The sequence below is a fragment of the Lissotriton vulgaris genome, chromosome 8, assembly GCF_964263255.1.
Source record: "Lissotriton vulgaris chromosome 8, aLisVul1.2, whole genome shotgun sequence".
Classification (NCBI taxonomy): Eukaryota; Metazoa; Chordata; class Amphibia; order Caudata; family Salamandridae; genus Lissotriton; species Lissotriton vulgaris.
In genome coordinates, this window is record NC_141696.1 from 1493619291 (window position 1) to 1493633710 (window position 14420).

Genomic DNA, 14420 nt, shown 5'->3' on the forward strand with positions numbered 1-14420 from the left:
CAAACTGGCGAGGCTTCTGTGCGTGTGCACTTGCCTCTTGTTTATGAAGGGTCAGAGACCGATTAGCGCAGCAAATGAGGAGAAAGCAGTCGGTGGTACCTCTTTGGGTGAATGTATTGTGCTTTTCAAACACTACAGCTGCGTATAGGCCCAGAAGAGTTGTCTCGAGTGACCACGTGTGTCTGTAACTTTGCCACCCGCCGTTTGGCGCCAAGGTCCCTTGAGTGAGCTGTCCATCACAGTGGGGGAAAGGGCGGGAAGATATTGCATAGCCTAGTGTGTGGGGCGGGGCCAAACGGGCGGGGCTTCTGTGCAGTTCACATGCCTCTTGTTTATAAAGGGTCAGAGACCATCAGAGCATCAGATGAGGAGAAATCAGCCTCCTGGTCACTGGAAGTACAGGAGGATTGCGCTCGAGAAACTCGTGGATGCCTAGACTTCCATCATGGATTACAGCTAATTGTAGACTGTAGCCTCGACCTTGCTCACTAGGTTCTTGGGCTGATTATAATGCGTTACTGAAGTTTAGCTTCATCCGGGGCACGTGCTGTTTCTTTTGTATCTGTAAGTGCTTCCTGTTGAGGTTTAATTTTTGAAACAGGAGCATCGTGCCAAAATGAATCCTGCCTGCATATTTATCCACGAAGATGCCACCATGTTGTGCCATACCTCTACTCAACTGGAGTACTTTCTACTGGGTAGTCAGTAAGTGCTACCTCGTTGGGTAAATGTATGGTGCTTTTCCTACACTACAGCTGCGTAAAGGCCCAGAAGAGAAGTCTTCAGTGATCACCTGTGTCTGTGACTTTGCCACTGCGCTGATAGGCGCCTAGGTACCTCGAGTGAGCTGTCCATCACAGTGGGGGAAAGGGCGGGATAGGTTGCATAGCCTAGTCAGTGACTTTGCCACTGCGCTGATCGGCGCCGAGGTACCTCGAGTGAGCTGTCCATCACAGTGGGGAAAAGGGCGGGATAGGTTGCATAGCCTAGTCTGTGTGGGGAGGGGTTAAACTGGCGAGGCTTCTGTGCGAGTTCACATGCCTCTTGTTTATGAAGGGTCAGAGACCGATCAGCGCAGTAAATGATAAGAAAGCAGTCGGTGGTACCTCTTTGGGTGAATGTATTGTGCTTTTCCAGCACTGCAGCTGCGTGAAGTCCCAGAAGAGTTGTCTTCAGTGATCACCTGTGTCTGTGACTTTGCCACTGCGCCGATATGCGCCGAGGTACCTCGAGGGAGCTGTCCATCAAAGTGGGGTACAGGACGGGATAGCTTGCATAGCCTAGTGTGTGTGGGGAGGGGCCAAACTGGCGAGGCTTCTGTGCGTGTGCACTTGCCTCTTGTTTATGAAGGGTCAGAGACCGATTAGCGCAGCAAATGAGGAGAAAGCAGTCGGTGGTACCTCTTTGGGTGAATGTATTGTGCTTTTCAAACACTACAGCTGCGTATAGGCCCAGAAGAGTTGTCTCGAGTGACCACGTGTGTCTGTAACTTTGCCACCGCGCCGTTTGGCGCCAAGGTCCCTTGAGTGAGCTGTCCATCACAGTGGGGGAAAGGGCGGGAAGATGTTGCATAGCCTAGTGTGTGGGGCGGGGCCAAACGGGCGGGGCTTCTGTACAGTTCACATGCCTCTTGTTTATAAAGGGTCAGAGACCATCAGAGCATCAGATGAGGAGAAATCAGCCTCCTGGTCACTGGAAGTACAGGAGGATTGCGCTCGAGAAACTCGTGGATGCCTAGACCTCCATCACGGATTACAGCTAATTGTAGACTGTAGCCTCGACCTTGCTCACTAGGTTCTTGGGCTGATTATAATGTTTTACTGAAGTTTAGCTTCAACCGGGGCACGTGCTGTTTCTTTTGTATCTGTAAGTGCTTCCTGTTGAGGTTTAATTTTTGAAACAGGAGCATCGTGCCAAAATGAATCCTGCCTGCATATTTATCCACGAAGATGCCACCATGTTGTGCCATACCTCTACTCAACTGGAGTACTTTCTACTGGGTAGTCAGTAAGTGCTACCTCGTTGGGTAAATGTATGGTGCTTTTCCTACACTACAGCTGCGTAAAGGCCCAGAAGAGAAGTCTTCAGTGATCACCTGTGTCTGTGACTTTGCCACTGCGCTGATAGGCGCCTAGGTACCTCGAGTGAGCTGTCCATCACAGTGGGGGAAAGGGCGTGATAGGTTGCATAGCCTAGTCTGTGTGGGGAGGGGTTAAACTGGCGAGGCTTCTGTGCGAGTTCACATGCCTCTTGTTTATGAAGGGTCAGAGACCGATCAGCTCAGTAAATGATAAGAAAGCAGTCGGTGGTACCTCTTTGGGTGAATGTATTGTGCTTTTCCAGCACTGCAGCTGCGTAAAGGCCCAGAAGAGAAGTCTTCAGTGATCACCTGTGTCTGTGACTTTGCCACTGCGCTGATAGGCGCCTGGGTACCTCGAGTGAGCTGTCCATCACAGTGGGGGAAAGGGCAGAATAGGTTGCATAGCCTAGTCAGTGACTTTGCCACTGCGCTGATAGGCGCCGAGGTACCCCGAGTGAGCTGTCCATCACAGTGGGGGAAAGGGCGGGATAGGTTGCATAGCCTAGTCTGTGTGGGGAGGGGTTAAACTGGCGAGGCTTCTGTGCGAGTTCACATGCCTCTTGTTTATGAAGGGTCAGAGACCGATCAGCTCAGTAAATGATAAGAAAGCAGTCGGTGGTACCTCTTTGGGTGAATGTATTGTGCTTTTCCAGCACTGCAGCTGCGTAAAGGCCAGAAGAGTTGTATTCAGGGATCACCTGTGTCTGTAACGTTGCCACTGCGCCGATAGGCGCCGAGGTACCTCGAGTGAGCTGTCCATCACAGTGGGGGAAAGGGCGGGATAGGTTGCATAGCCTAGTGTGTGTGGGGAGGGGCCAAATTGGCGAGGCTTCTGTGTGTGTGCACTTGCCTCTTGTTTATGAAGGGTCAGAGACCGATTAGCGCAGCAAATGAGGAGAAAGCAGTCGGTGGTACCTCTTTGGGTGAATGTATTGTGCTTTTCAAACACTACAGCTGCGTATAGGCCCAGAAGAGTTGTCTCGAGTGACCACGTGTGTCTGTAACTTTGCCACCGCGCCGTTTGGCGCCAAGGTCCCTTGAGTGAGCTGTCCATCACAGTGGGGGAAAGGGCGGGAAGATATTGCATAGCCTAGTGTGTGGGGCGGGGCCAAACGGGCGGGGCTTCTGTGCAGTTCACATGCCTCTTGTTTATAAAGGGTCAGAGACCATCAGAGCATCAGATGAGGAGAAATGGAAGTACAGGAGGATTGCGCTCGAGAAACTCGTGGATGCCTAGACTTCCATCACGGATTACAGCTAATTGTAGACTGTAGCCTCGACCTTGCTCACTAGGTTCTTGGGCTGATTATAATGCGTTACTGAAGTTTAGCTTCATCCGGGGCACGTGCTGTTTCTTTTGTATCTGTAAGTGCTTCCTGTTGAGGTTTAATTTTTGAAACAGGAGCATCGTGCCAAAATGAATCCTGCCTGCATATTTATCCACGAAGATGCCACCATGTTGTGCCATACCTCTACTCAACTGGAGTAAAGGCCCAGAAGAGAAGTCTTCAGTGATCACCTGTGTCTGTGACTTTGCCACTGCGCTGATAGGCGCCTAGGTACCTCGAGTGTGCTGTCCATCACAGTGGGGGAAAGGGCGGGATAGGTTGCATAGCCTAGTCAGTGACTTTGCCACTGCGCTGATCGGCGCCGAGGTACCTCGAGTGAGCTGTCCATCACAGTGGGGAAAAGGGCGGGATAGGTTGCATAGCCTAGTCTGTGTGGGGAGGGGTTAAACTGGCGAGGCTTCTGTGCGAGTTCACATGCCTCTTGTTTATGAAGGGTCAGAGACCGATCAGCGCAGTAAATGATAAGAAAGCAGTCGGTGGTACCTCTTTGGGTGAATGTATTGTGCTTTTCCAGCACTGCAGCTGCGTGAAGTCCCAGAAGAGTTGTCTTCAGTGATCACCTGTGTCTGTGACTTTGCCACTGCGCCGATATGCGCCGAGGTACCTCGAGGGAGCTGTCCATCAAAGTGGGGTACAGGACGGGATAGCTTGCATAGCCTAGTGTGTGTGGGGAGGGGCCAAACTGGCGAGGCTTCTGTGCGTGTGCACTTGCCTCTTGTTTATGAAGGGTCAGAGACCGATTAGCGCAGCAAATGAGGAGAAAGCAGTCGGTGGTACCTCTTTGGGTGAATGTATTGTGCTTTTCCAGCACTGCAGCTGCGTAAAGGCCCAGAAGAGTTGTCTCGAGTGACCACGTGTGTCTGTAACTTTGCCACCGCGCCGTTTGGCGCCAAGGTCCCTCGAGTGAGCTGTCCATCACAGTGGTGGGAAGGGCGGGATAGGTTGCATAGCCTAGTGTGTGTGGGGAGGGGTTAAACTGGCGAGGCTTCTGTGCGAGTTCACATGCCTCTTGTTTATGAAGGGTCAGAGACAGATCAGCGCAGAAAATGATAAGAAAGCAGTAGGTGGTACCTCTTTGGGTGAATGTATTGTGCTTTTCAAACACTACAGCTGCGTATAGGCCCAGAAGAGTTGTCTCGAGTGACCACGTGTGTCTGTAACTTTGCCACCGCGCCGTTTGGCGCCAAGGTCCCTTGAGTGAGCTGTCCATCACAGTGGGGGAAAGGGCGGGAAGATGTTGCATAGCCTAGTGTGTGGGGCGGGGCCAAACGGGCGGGGCTTCTGTACAGTTCACATGCCTCTTGTTTATAAAGGGTCAGAGACCATCAGAGCATCAGATGAGGAGAAATCAGCCTCCTGGTCACTGGAAGTACAGGAGGATTGCGCTCGAGAAACTCGTGGATGCCTAGACCTCCATCACGGATTACAGCTAATTGTAGACTGTAGCCTCGACCTTGCTCACTAGGTTCTTGGGCTGATTATAATGTTTTACTGAAGTTTAGCTTCAACCGGGGCACGTGCTGTTTCTTTTGTATCTGTAAGTGCTTCCTGTTGAGGTTTAATTTTTGAAACAGGAGCATCTTGCCAAAATGAATCCTGCCTGCATATTTATCCACGAAGATGCCACCATGTTGTGCCATACCTCTACTCAACTGGAGTACTTTCTACTGGGTAGTCAGTAAGTGCTACCTCGTTGGGTAAATGTATGGTGCTTTTCCTACACTACAGCTGCGTAAAGGCCCAGAAGAGAAGTCTTCAGTGATCACCTGTGTCTGTGACTTTGCCACTGCGCTGATAGGCGCCTAGGTACCTCGAGTGAGCTGTCCATCACAGTGGGGGAAAGGGCGTGATAGGTTGCATAGCCTAGTCTGTGTGGGGAGGGGTTAAACTGGCGAGGCTTCTGTGCGAGTTCACATGCCTCTTGTTTATGAAGGGTCAGAGACCGATCAGCTCAGTAAATGATAAGAAAGCAGTCGGTGGTACCTCTTTGGGTGAATGTATTGTGCTTTTCCAGCACTGCAGCTGCGTAAAGGCCCAGAAGAGAAGTCTTCAGTGATCACCTGTGTCTGTGACTTTGCCACTGCGCTGATAGGCGCCTGGGTACCTCGAGTGAGCTGTCCATCACAGTGGGGGAAAGGGCAGAATAGGTTGCATAGCCTAGTCAGTGACTTTGCCACTGCGCTGATAGGCGCCGAGGTACCCCGAGTGAGCTGTCCATCACAGTGGGGGAAAGGGCGGGATAGGTTGCATAGCCTAGTCTGTGTGGGGAGGGGTTAAACTGGCGAGGCTTCTGTGCGAGTTCACATGCCTCTTGTTTATGAAGGGTCAGAGACCGATCAGCTCAGTAAATGATAAGAAAGCAGTCGGTGGTACCTCTTTGGGTGAATGTATTGTGCTTTTCCAGCACTGCAGCTGCGTAAAGGCCAGAAGAGTTGTATTCAGGGATCACCTGTGTCTGTAACGTTGCCACTGCGCCGATAGGCGCCGAGGTACCTCGAGTGAGCTGTCCATCACAGTGGGGGAAAGGGCGGGATAGGTTGCATAGCCTAGTGTGTGTGGGGAGGGGCCAAATTGGCGAGGCTTCTGTGTGTGTGCACTTGCCTCTTGTTTATGAAGGGTCAGAGACCGATTAGCGCAGCAAATGAGGAGAAAGCAGTCGGTGGTACCTCTTTGGGTGAATGTATTGTGCTTTTCAAACACTACAGCTGCGTATAGGCCCAGAAGAGTTGTCTCGAGTGACCACGTGTGTCTGTAACTTTGCCACCGCGCCGTTTGGCGCCAAGGTCCCTTGAGTGAGCTGTCCATCACAGTGGGGGAAAGGGCGGGAAGATATTGCATAGCCTAGTGTGTGGGGCGGGGCCAAACGGGCGGGGCTTCTGTGCAGTTCACATGCCTCTTGTTTATAAAGGGTCAGAGACCATCAGAGCATCAGATGAGGAGAAATGGAAGTACAGGAGGATTGCGCTCGAGAAACTCGTGGATGCCTAGACTTCCATCACGGATTACAGCTAATTGTAGACTGTAGCCTCGACCTTGCTCACTAGGTTCTTGGGCTGATTATAATGCGTTACTGAAGTTTAGCTTCATCCGGGGCACGTGCTGTTTCTTTTGTATCTGTAAGTGCTTCCTGTTGAGGTTTAATTTTTGAAACAGGAGCATCGTGCCAAAATGAATCCTGCCTGCATATTTATCCACGAAGATGCCACCATGTTGTGCCATACCTCTACTCAACTGGAGTAAAGGCCCAGAAGAGAAGTCTTCAGTGATCACCTGTGTCTGTGACTTTGCCACTGCGCTGATAGGCGCCTAGGTACCTCGAGTGTGCTGTCCATCACAGTGGGGGAAAGGGCGGGATAGGTTGCATAGCCTAGTCAGTGACTTTGCCACTGCGCTGATCGGCGCCGAGGTACCTCGAGTGAGCTGTCCATCACAGTGGGGAAAAGGGCGGGATAGGTTGCATAGCCTAGTCTGTGTGGGGAGGGGTTAAACTGGCGAGGCTTCTGTGCGAGTTCACATGCCTCTTGTTTATGAAGGGTCAGAGACCGATCAGCGCAGTAAATGATAAGAAAGCAGTCGGTGGTACCTCTTTGGGTGAATGTATTGTGCTTTTCCAGCACTGCAGCTGCGTGAAGTCCCAGAAGAGTTGTCTTCAGTGATCACCTGTGTCTGTGACTTTGCCACTGCGCCGATATGCGCCGAGGTACCTCGAGGGAGCTGTCCATCAAAGTGGGGTACAGGACGGGATAGCTTGCATAGCCTAGTGTGTGTGGGGAGGGGCCAAACTGGCGAGGCTTCTGTGCGTGTGCACTTGCCTCTTGTTTATGAAGGGTCAGAGACCGATTAGCGCAGCAAATGAGGAGAAAGCAGTCGGTGGTACCTCTTTGGGTGAATGTATTGTGCTTTTCCAGCACTGCAGCTGCGTAAAGGCCCAGAAGAGTTGTCTCGAGTGACCACGTGTGTCTGTAACTTTGCCACCGCGCCGTTTGGCGCCAAGGTCCCTCGAGTGAGCTGTCCATCACAGTGGTGGGAAGGGCGGGATAGGTTGCATAGCCTAGTGTGTGTGGGGAGGGGTTAAACTGGCGAGGCTTCTGTGCGAGTTCACATGCCTCTTGTTTATGAAGGGTCAGAGACAGATCAGCGCAGAAAATGATAAGAAAGCAGTAGGTGGTACCTCTTTGGGTGAATGTATTGTGCTTTTCAAACACTACAGCTGCGTATAGGCCCAGAAGAGTTGTCTCGAGTGACCACGTGTGTCTGTAACTTTGCCACCGCGCCGTTTGGCGCCAAGGTCCCTTGAGTGAGCTGTCCATCACAGTGGGGGAAAGGGCGGGAAGATGTTGCATAGCCTAGTGTGTGGGGCGGGGCCAAACGGGCGGGGCTTCTGTACAGTTCACATGCCTCTTGTTTATAAAGGGTCAGAGACCATCAGAGCATCAGATGAGGAGAAATCAGCCTCCTGGTCACTGGAAGTATAGGAGGATTGCGCTCGAGAAACTCGTGGATGCCTAGACCTCCATCACGGATTACAGCTAATTGTAGACTGTAGCCTCGACCTTGCTCACTAGGTTCTTGGGCTGATTATAATGTTTTACTGAAGTTTAGCTTCAACCGGGGCACGTGCTGTTTCTTTTGTATCTGTAAGTGCTTCCTGTTGAGGTTTAATTTTTGAAACAGGAGCATCGTGCCAAAATGAATCCTGCCTGCATATTTATCCACGAAGATGCCACCATGTTGTGCCATACCTCTACTCAACTGGAGTACTTTCTACTGGGTAGTCAGTAAGTGCTACCTCGTTGGGTAAATGTATGGTGCTTTTCCTACACTACAGCTGCGTAAAGGCCCAGAAGAGAAGTCTTCAGTGATCACCTGTGTCTGTGACTTTGCCACTGCGCTGATAGGCGCCTATGTACCTCGAGTGAGCTGTCCATCACAGTGGGGGAAAGGGCGTGATAGGTTGCATAGCCTAGTCTGTGTGGGGAGGGGTTAAACTGGCGAGGCTTCTGTGCGAGTTCACATGCCTCTTGTTTATGAAGGGTCAGAGACCGATCAGCTCAGTAAATGATAAGAAAGCAGTCGGTGGTACCTCTTTGGGTGAATGTATTGTGCTTTTCCAGCACTGCAGCTGCGTAAAGGCCCAGAAGAGAAGTCTTCAGTGATCACCTGTGTCTGTGACTTTGCCACTGCGCTGATAGGCGCCTGGGTACCTCGAGTGAGCTGTCCATCACAGTGGGGGAAAGGGCAGAATAGGTTGCATAGCCCAGTCAGTGACTTTGCCACTGCGCTGATAGGCGCCGAGGTACCCCGAGTGAGCTGTCCATCACAGTGGGGGAAAGGGCGGGACAGGTTGCATAGCCTAGACTGTGTGGGGAGGGGTTAAACTGGCGAGGCTTCTGTGCGAGTTCACATGCCTCTTGTTTATGAAGGGTCAGAGACCGATCAGCTCAGTAAATGATAAGAAAGCAGTCGGTGGTACCTCTTTGGGTGAATGTATTGTGCTTTTCCAGCACTGCAGCTGCGTAAAGGCCAGAAGAGTTGTATTCAGGGATCACCTGTGTCTGTAACGTTGCCACTGCGCCGATAGGCGCCGAGGTACCTCGAGTGAGCTGTCCATCACAGTGGGGGAAAGGGCGGGATAGGTTGCATAGCCTAGTGTGTGGGGAGGGGCCAAATTGGCGAGGCTTCTGTGTGTGTGCACTTGCCTCTTGTTTATGAAGGGTCAGAGACCGATTAGCGCAGCAAATGAGGAGAAAGCAGTCGGTGGTACCTCTTTGGGTGAATGTATTGTGCTTTTCAAACACTACAGCTGCGTATAGGCCCAGAAGAGTTGTCTCGAGTGACCACGTGTGTCTGTAACTTTGCCACCGCGCCGTTTGGCGCCAAGGTCTCTTGAGTGAGCTGTCCATCACAGTGGGGGAAAGGGCGGGAAGATATTGCATAGCCTAGTGTGTGGGGCGGGGCCAAACGGGCGGGGCTTCTGTGCAGTTCACATGCCTCTTGTTTATAAAGGGTCAGAGACCATCAGAGCATCAGATGAGGAGAAATCAGCCTCCTGGTCACTGGAAGTACAGGAGGATTGCGCTCGAGAAACTCGTGGATGCCTAGACTTCCATCATGGATTACAGCTAATTGTAGACTGTAGCCTCGACCTTGCTCACTAGGTTCTTGGGCTGATTATAATGCGTTACTGAAGTTTAGCTTCATCCGGGGCACGTGCTGTTTCTTTTGTATCTGTAAGTGCTTCCTGTTGAGGTTTAATTTTTGAAACAGGAGCATCGTGCCAAAATGAATCCTGCCTGCATATTTATCCACGAAGATGCCACCATGTTGTGCCATACCTCTACTCAACTGGAGTACTTTCTACTGGGTAGTCAGTAAGTGCTACCTCGTTGGGTAAATGTATGGTGCTTTTCCTACACTACAGCTGCGTAAAGGCCCAGAAGAGAAGTCTTCAGTGATCACCTGTGTCTGTGACTTTGCCACTGCGCTGATAGGCGCCTAGGTACCTCGAGTGAGCTGTCCATCACAGTGGGGGAAAGGGCGGGATAGGTTGCATAGCCTAGTCTGTGTGGGGAGGGGTTAAACTGGCGAGGCTTCTGTGCGAGTTCACATGCCTCTTGTTTATGAAGGGTCAGAGACCGATCAGCTCAGTAAATGATAAGAAAGCAGTCGGTGGTACCTCTTTGGGTGAATGTATTGTGCTTTTCCAGCACTGCAGCTGCGTAAAGGCCCAGAAGAGAAGTCTTCAGTGATCACCTGTGTCTGTGACTTTGCCACTGCGCTGATAGGCGCCTGGGTACCTCGAGTGAGCTGTCCATCACAGTGGGGGAAAGGGCAGAATAGGTTGCATAGCCTAGTCAGTGACTTTGCCACTGCGCTGATAGGCGCCGAGGTACCCCGAGTGAGCTGTCCATCACAGTGGGGGAAAGGGCGGGATAGGTTGCATAGCCTAGTCTGTGTGGGGAGGGGTTAAACTGGCGAGGCTTCTGTGCGAGTTCACATGCCTCTTGTTTATGAAGGGTCAGAGACCGATCAGCTCAGTAAATGATAAGAAAGCAGTCGGTGGTACCTCTTTGGGTGAATGTATTGTGCTTTTCCAGCACTGCAGCTGCGTAAAGGCCAGAAGAGTTGTATTCAGGGATCACCTGTGTCTGTAACGTTGCCACTGCGCCGATAGGCGCCGAGGTACCTCGAGTGAGCTGTCCATCACAGTGGGGGAAAGGGCGGGATAGGTTGCATAGCCTAGTGTGTGTGGGGAGGGGCCAAATTGGCGAGGCTTCTGTGTGTGTGCACTTGCCTCTTGTTTATGAAGGGTCATAGACCGATTAGCGCAGCAAATGAGGAGAAAGCAGTCTGTGGTACCTCTTTGGGTGAATGTATTGTGCTTTTCAAACACTACAGCTGCGTATAGGCCCAGAAGAGTTGTCTCGAGTGACCACGTGTGTCTGTAACTTTGCCACCGCGCCGTTTGGCGCCAAGGTCCCTTGAGTGAGCTGTCCATCACAGTGGGGGAAAGGGCGGGAAGATATTGCATAGCCTAGTGTGTGGGGCGGGGCCAAACGGGCGGGGCTTCTGTGCAGTTCACATGCCTCTTGTTTATAAAGGGTCAGAGACCATCAGAGCATCAGATGAGGAGAAATCAGCCTCCTGGTCACTGGAAGTACAGGAGGATTGCGCTCGAGAAACTCGTGGATGCCTAGACTTCCATCATGGATTACAGCTAATTGTAGACTGTAGCCTCGACCTTGCTCACTAGGTTCTTGGGCTGATTATAATGCGTTACTGAAGTTTAGCTTCATCCGGGGCACGTGCTGTTTCTTTTGTATCTGTAAGTGCTTCCTGTTGAGGTTTAATTTTTGAAACAGGAGCATCGTGCCAAAATGAATCCTGCCTGCATATTTATCCACGAAGATGCCACCATGTTGTGCCATACCTCTACTCAACTGGAGTACTTTCTACTGGGTAGTCAGTAAGTGCTACCTCGTTGGGTAAATGTATGGTGCTTTTCCTACACTACAGCTGCGTAAAGGCCCAGAAGAGAAGTCTTCAGTGATCACCTGTGTCTGTGACTTTGCCACTGCGCTGATAGGCGCCTATGTACCTCGAGTGTGCTGTCCATCACAGTGGGGGAAAGGGCGGGATAGGTTGCATAGCCTAGTCAGTGACTTTGCCACTGCGCTGATCGGCGCCGAGGTACCTCGAGTGAGCTGTCCATCACAGTGGGGAAAAGGGCGGGATAGGTTGCATAGCCTAGTCTGTGTGGGGGGGGGTTAAACTGGCGAGGCTTCTGTGCGAGTTCACATGCCTCTTGTTTATGAAGGGTCAGAGACCGATCAGCGCAGTAAATGATAAGAAAGCAGTCGGTGGTACCTCTTTGGGTGAATGTATTGTGCTTTTCCAGCACTGCAGCTGCGTGAAGTCCCAGAAGAGTTGTCTTCAGTGATCACCTGTGTCTGTGACTTTGCCACTGCGCCGATATGCGCCGACGTACCTCGAGGGAGCTGTCCATCAAAGTGGGGTACAGGACGGGATAGCTTGCATAGCCTAGTGTGTGTGGGGAGGGGCCAAACTGGCGAGGCTTCTGTGCGTGTGCACTTGCCTCTTGTTTATGAAGGGTCAGAGACCGATTAGCGCAGCAAATGAGGAGAAAGCAGTCGGTGGTACCTCTTTGGGTGAATGTATTGTGCTTTTCCAGCACTGCAGCTGCGTAAAGGCCCAGAAGAGTTGTCTCGAGTGACCACGTGTGTCTGTAACTTTGCCACCGCGCCGTTTGGCGCCAAGGTCCCTCGAGTGAGCTGTCCATCACAGTGGTGGGAAGGGCGGGATAGGTTGCATAGCCTAGTGTGTGTGGGGAGGGGTTAAACTGGCGAGGCTTCTGTGCGAGTTCACATGCCTCTTGTTTATGAAGGGTCAGAGACCGATCAGCTCAGTAAATGATAAGAAAGCAGTCGGTGGTACCTCTTTGGGTGAATGTATTGTGCTTTTCCAGCACTGCAGCTGCGTAAAGGCCAGAAGAGTTGTATTCAGGGATCACCTGTGTCTGTAACGTTGCCACTGTGCCGATAGGCGCCGAGGTACCTCGAGTGAGCTGTCCATCACAGTGGGGGAAAGGGCGGGATAGGTTGCATAGCCTAGTGTGTGGGGAGGGGCCAAATTGGCGAGGCTTCTGTGTGTGTGCACTTGCCTCTTGTTTATGAAGGGTCAGAGACCGATTAGCGCAGCAAATGAGGAGAAAGCAGTCGGTGGTACCTCTTTGGGTGAATGTATTGTGCTTTTCAAACACTACAGCTGCGTATAGGCCCAGAAGAGTTGTCTCGAGTGACCACGTGTGTCTGTAACTTTGCCACCGCGCCGTTTGGCGCCAAGGTCCCTTGAGTGAGCTGTCCATCACAGTGGGGGAAAGGGCGGGAATATATTGCATAGCCTAGTGTGTGGGGCGGGGCCAAACGGGCGGGGCTTCTGTGCAGTTCACATGCCTCTTGTTTATAAAGGGTCAGAACCCATCAGAGCATCAGATGAGGAGAAATCAGCCTCCTGGTCACTGGAAGTACAGGAGGATTGCGCTCGAGAAACTCGTGGATGCCTAGACTTCCATCATGGATTACAGCTAATTGTAGACTGTAGCCTCGACCTTGCTCACTAGGTTCTTGGGCTGATTATAATGCGTTACTGAAGTTTAGCTTCATCCGGGGCACGTGCTGTTTCTTTTGTATCTGTAAGTGCTTCCTGTTGAGGTTTAATTTTTGAAACAGGAGCATCGTGCCAAAATGAATCCTGCCTGCATATTTATCCACGAAGATGCCACCATGTTGTGCCATACCTCTACTCAACTGGAGTACTTTCTACTGGGTAGTCAGTAAGTGCTACCTCGTTGGGTAAATGTATGGTGCTTTTCCTACACTACAGCTGCGTAAAGGCCCAGAAGAGAAGTCTTCAGTGATCACCTGTGTCTGTGACTTTGCCACTGCGCTGATAGGCGCCTAGGTACCTCGAGTGAGCTGTCCATCACAGTGGGGGAAAGGGCGGGATAGGTTGCATAGCCTAGTCAGTGACTTTGCCACTGCGCTGATCGGCGCCGAGGTACCTCGAGTGAGCTGTCCATCACAGTGGGGAAAAGGGCGGGATAGGTTGCATAGCCTAGTCTGTGTGGGGAGGGGTTAAACTGGCGAGGCTTCTGTGCGAGTTCACATGCCTCTTGTTTATGAAGGGTCAGAGACCGATCAGCGCAGTAAATGATAAGAAAGCAGTCGGTGGTACCTCTTTGGGTGAATGTATTGTGCTTTTCCAGCACTGCAGCTGCGTGAAGTCCCAGAAGAGTTGTCTTCAGTGATCACCTGTGTCTGTGACTTTGCCACTGCGCCGATATGCGCCGAGGTACCTCGAGGGAGCTGTCCATCAAAGTGGGGTACAGGACGGGATAGCTTGCATAGCCTAGTGTGTGTGGGGAGGGGCCAAACTGGCGAGGCTTCTGTGCGTGTGCACTTGCCTCTTGTTTATGAAGGGTCAGAGACCGATTAGCGCAGCAAATGAGGAGAAAGCAGTCGGTGGTACCTCTTTGGGTGAATGTATTGTGCTTTTCCAGCACTGCAGCTGCGTAAAGGCCCAGAAGAGTTGTCTCGAGTGACCACGTGTGTCTGTAACTTTGCCACCGCGCCGTTTGGCGCCAAGGTCCCTCGAGTGAGCTGTCCATCACAGTGGTGGGAAGGGCGGGATAGGTTGCATAGCCTAGTGTGTGTGGGGAGGGGTTAAACTGGCGAGGCTTCTGTGCGAGTTCACATGCCTCTTGTTTATGAAGGGTCAGAGACAGATCAGCGCAGTAAATGATAAGAAAGCAGTAGGTGGTACCTCTTTGGGTGAATGTATTGTGCTTTTCAAACACTACAGCTGCGTATAGGCCCAGAAGAGTTGTCTCGAGTGACCACGTGTGTCTGTAACTTTGCCACCGCGCCGTTTGGCGCCAAGGTCCCTTGAGTGAGCTGTCCATCACAGTGGGG